This window comes from Lepisma saccharinum, chromosome 10 (assembly GCF_977018435.1).
Source record: "Lepisma saccharinum chromosome 10, izLepSacc3.1, whole genome shotgun sequence".
Taxonomy (NCBI): domain Eukaryota; kingdom Metazoa; phylum Arthropoda; class Insecta; order Zygentoma; family Lepismatidae; genus Lepisma; species Lepisma saccharinum.
In genome coordinates this window covers 32,389,634-32,394,697 of record NC_139238.1, presented here as the reverse complement: position 1 = coordinate 32,394,697, position 5,064 = coordinate 32,389,634, and positions in this window count along the sequence as shown.

The window sequence follows — 5,064 nt, the reverse complement described above, 5'->3', positions numbered from 1 at the left end:
AAGAAGCCAAAAATAAGCACCACCTTTGAATGCGTGGCGACGCCATAATAGGAATTGGTTTTTCCATAGCTAACAATTGCTTAGCTGGCATTGAATCTGTCCATATTTCAAACGATCTACCTTGTACGTATTTTTGGAATTTCCTCACTGCATATATGATACATAAAGCTTACTTTTCATGCATAGGATACTTAACCTCATGCTTATTTAACGTACATGAAATGCATTCAATCGTACGCAATTCCCCTTGAACTTTATGGCATAATTGCGAACCTAATCCATTTTGAGATGGAACAAGGACCTTGGTATTTTGCAAAGCCAGTTTAGCTGCCTCAAATTGCCGCTGACAATCATTTGTCCATTGCCACCGCACATTTTTCTTCAATAAATTGTAAAGATCCGACAAGATAACTGACAGATTAGGCACACATCTTCTGTAAAAATTAATACCTCCAAGGAAAGCCTTTAATTGTTTGGTGTTGCAAGGCTTTGGACATTGTATCAATGCATGCAGCTTCTTTTCAGAAGGATGTATTCCTTCTTTACTTAAAATATATCCTAACTAATCAATTTTGTTTTTGAAGAATGAACACTTGCTCCAATTAACCTTAACATTGTACTCATTCAAACGGTTTAGAACTTCAAGTGTTCTGGTAACTGCTTGTTCTAAACCCTTGCTAACAATAAGTAAGTCATCTTGGTATGGAATGACAAAATCTAATCCCTGAAGTATGCCTTCAATCGTTCTTTGAAAGATTTGTGATGCGATCCGTACACCAAATGGCAATCTAGTATGTTGTACCAATCCCCATGGGGTATTCATTACTAGTAACTGTTTGGCTTGATCATCAAGTTTTATTTGAAGGTAAGCACTTCTGAGATCCAAGGTAACAAATACATCACATCCATTAACTTTTGGAAACACTTCGTCTATCTTGGGCAATGGATAAGTTACGTTTTCAACATATTTATTCACAGTGTTCTTGAAATCGCAGAAAAGCCTCAAATTACCATCATTCTTACACACAACGACCATAGGACTCGCCCAATCACTTGAGTCAATCTTCTCTAGAATGTATTGCTCAATCAATTTGTCTAATTCAGACTTAACTTTCTCACGTAAACCATACGGAACATTATAAGATTTCTTAAAAATTGGTGTAATGCCTTGTTTCATTGGAATCGTGGCGGTAAAATGTTTAATTGGCTGCGACAAATCATTATCGAATAAATCTTTATATTCGTGCCTAATAAATTTTATTAATCCTTGCACATCACAAGATGCAATCAGATTTTCACACTTAACCATCTGTGATTTAATCAATGCTTGCCCATGCACAATTTTCAACTTGTCAGCTGTTAACACAGACGAAGCATTTGACGTATCCTTCGACTTAACCAAAGTTTGCCCTTGAACAAATTTCAACTTGTCAGATGTTAACATAGACGAAACACGAGTCTTGTCTTCATGCACTTCCAACGATGGCCTAAGTTGAGATAGATTAATGTGACAATCAGGCAATAAATGCTTAATCCATTGTCTTCCCATGAGTGGATATTTTAAATCACATGCGACTACATATAAGTCTAGTGTTTTATCTACATGTTCATAACAAACTCTTACAGCGACCTTTCCTACTAACGGCAAAGTCATATTGCTAGCACATCGTAAAACACAGTCAGCTTCCAGATATTGCAAACCATGCAGTTGACTGTCACAAAATGTTTTACTTGCAATCGAAACTTGTGAACCTGTATCTATTTCAAAGTTCAACATAGAATCATTAATATTCAGAGCAATTACATATTCTGACGAAGAAACAAACTTACTAGTAGCTTTATCACAATGAGCTATTTTCATAGGCAATGAAGAATGGTCAGATTTAAGATATGGTTGCGACGAAACTGAACTTTAATTACAGTGGGACAAACTGTACTCAATCGATCTTTCTTGCATAAATTTACTTTCTCCATTTACTTCCATAGTAATCATTCCAACCCTTAATTCATTTACATCTAACACCTCACTGTCCATATCATCCGAAGAAACAGGTTCAACAGCCTGTACAGCGTTAGCCTTGTACTTGCTATAAGGTCTAGTACTATTTGTTTCTCTATTACGCTGTAACTGGAAACACTGGGAAACATCGTGACCGAATTTCTTATAGTATCTGCAATGCTTGAAATATTGTTGCTTTCTTTCCCGTTCATTTTTACTTCCCTCATTATCTGATTGATTTTGTCTGAACCTAAGATTGGATCCACTTGACACAGTATTTTCGAATTTCCAGCTATCCTGTTTTGGATTAGAATTGGCACCGGAGTTCAAACGCGTATCGCCCTTGCACTTATTTACCTTTGCGCGGTTAGTGTTCACAAAATTTACATTGGACTGGACGTAATACTCCTTCATATCTGCTTCTAATTTTTCCATCTGCTTAGCTACCTCGAAAGCTTTGTGAAATTCCATTACATTGTCAGCAATGAGTTTCTTACGAATAGTGTTAGATCTGATTCCGCTCATTAGTGAATCAAATAAAGCAATGGAAAGAAACTCACCATAACCACACTGCTCTCCGATCTTTCTTAATCTCCTTACAAAATCTTCTATTTCTTCGACTTCTTCTTGTACACATTTTCTAAGCTTTAACCTTTGCACAATATAGTTGCTTGATGGACTATAATAAGATTTTAATCTTTGTGCAATTTCCTGGTAGGATTTATCATGAGGCAATGTAGGTGCAAATAATTCACGCAGAACTTCATATGGCTTGTTTCCAATGACAGATATTAATCTAGGAACTTTCTTGTCGTCTGGAATAGCTTGTGTTTGACAATAATTATCAAAGCGTTCCAAATACGCTACTATCGATCCATCTTGGGCATCATATTTATCAAAACCAGCTACTAAAGCCATTATACATTTACGCTATAACACAAAGCTTAGAAGTGAAATATACTTATCCTCGATTTCTAACTAAATTCTCGTCGCCATGTATAAATCTCTGTCGTGTATTCACACGCAGAGGTTAATTGATTCGCACACGTAGGTACTTCACAGTATAAAGATAGAAACGAGGATACAAAATAACGATTTAATACTAAACTTACAATAACCATTTCTAAGATGGCTGAACTCTCAATTTTATCAATAACAACTTTTCAAACAATTGAATATCGATTCAGATATTATGCACACTTAACAGAAACTTCGTCTTGGATTCTGAAATATATGGCTATTCAATTTCATTATAAAGTTTTCCACACCTCAGTCAAGGAAAACTTGGAAAGTGAGATGAAATTTGTCATGAAGTTTGTATGGCGTGACTTCTTACATAAAAGTCTCATTTTAGGAATTTTGAGAAAATCTTGAAACTATTTAATCTTTGCATTAAGTGTTACGCACGAAATTCTGCATTTTACACTTAACTTTTTATATAAAGTAATTTTACATTAGGTTATTATGCTGGACTTGTCATTAAGTGAACCCTGTTTCTGTTGTTGACTATGAAAATAAAAAGCTTTTTACTCAAGAGTTTAAATTGTTCATAACCAAGCTCTCTGTTTTACGCAGTACGGTTCATGAAATGAAAGTAAATTGTCCATGGACAGTTTGTGGAAGAAAAATAACGAAATTAGATATGAACATTTTTGCTACGATTACTTTAGCCGTCGATTACAGTCACGATTGATGTACGTTTATTGTCGACTTTCAGCCACCACTGGCGTTGTCTCAGGGTGAGCAAGGGTGGACTGTCTCACCTACATTTACAGAAATATTTTAAGTGGGCAAAATCACAGACGAATGAAAAGTGAGAGAATGAGCGGGAAATCAAACAGTGAAAGAAAAAAATAGATGAAAGAGATACAGATACAGAAGAAGAAACGAAAATAGAAACAGCTGCAAAAGAGAGAAAGAGAAATAGAGAGTGTGTGGAATAATGGAAGAGAATATGAAATGCAAGGATAAACAAAGAGAGCAAGAAAGAGAGAGGAAAGTAAAAAGAAGAAAAATACTAATAAAATAGGAAGAATGAGAGAGGAAAGTTAAGAAAGAGGGAAAAGGTACGGATGAAGAGAAAGAGGAGCGGAAAGGGGGGAACAGAAATACGGATAAGGAAAAAGAGAAAGAGAGTGAAAATATAAAGATAGATCAAAATATACAGATAATGAGAAAGAAGAAGAAAGAGATAATAATATAGAAAGAAGAAAGATACAGATAAAGTGAGAGAAATGAAGAAAGGAGGGAAGAAAGGGAGAGTGGAAACAGAAAGATAGAAAGATAGATAAGAATAAACAAAGGAAGAAAAAGAGGGAGGAAATTGAGTTGAACAAAGATACGGATAAGGAAATGAAAGTACTAACATAGAAAGAAGGGAAGAGTAGGAAATAGAAATACAGGAAAAGATACGGAAAAAGAAAAGATACGAAAATTTAAAGAGAAGAAGAAAGAGCATAAAAATAGAAACGGATGAAGACAGAGAGGAAGGGCGAAAGTGTAGAAGAAACCCAGGAAAGAAAGAGAGAGAGAGCTAAGACAACCTTAGTTAACCCCATTTCAAAATATTCCTCCATCAAGAACTTACCCAAACAAAAGTCCCTATGCCACTGCATCTCACCTACCACACTATGTAAAGGAACGACAATATAACTGGAGCAATTATGTCGAATCAGCGAAGCGGAAAAAGTGAGAGCCTAGGTTACAAAGGAAACTTCAAACTCAGTTCGAACCTGCACAAAAAAAGGAAGAGAGTCACTTGATTGATTTGTATCGAGGCCAGCGTACGAGTGTAAGAACTGGTAAGATTATGTTACCAGAATTGTAGTACTTCAAGATGAGTGCGTTTTATTACCTGCGCATCTACACCTGGCAGAGAAAGCATGCATATTGACTGCAGCCACGTGGAGCTTCTAAGAAATGAAGAATGTACCATTTTCTTGACTTCCTTAAGACTTTCTTCAACTTTTTGTGACCTAGATGTTTCTTTGCTTGCCAAATTCGCCCAGAGAGCGCTAAAGAGGAGGTCCCGTTGAGTCAACTTGTCCACCGGTAGACGTGTCGGC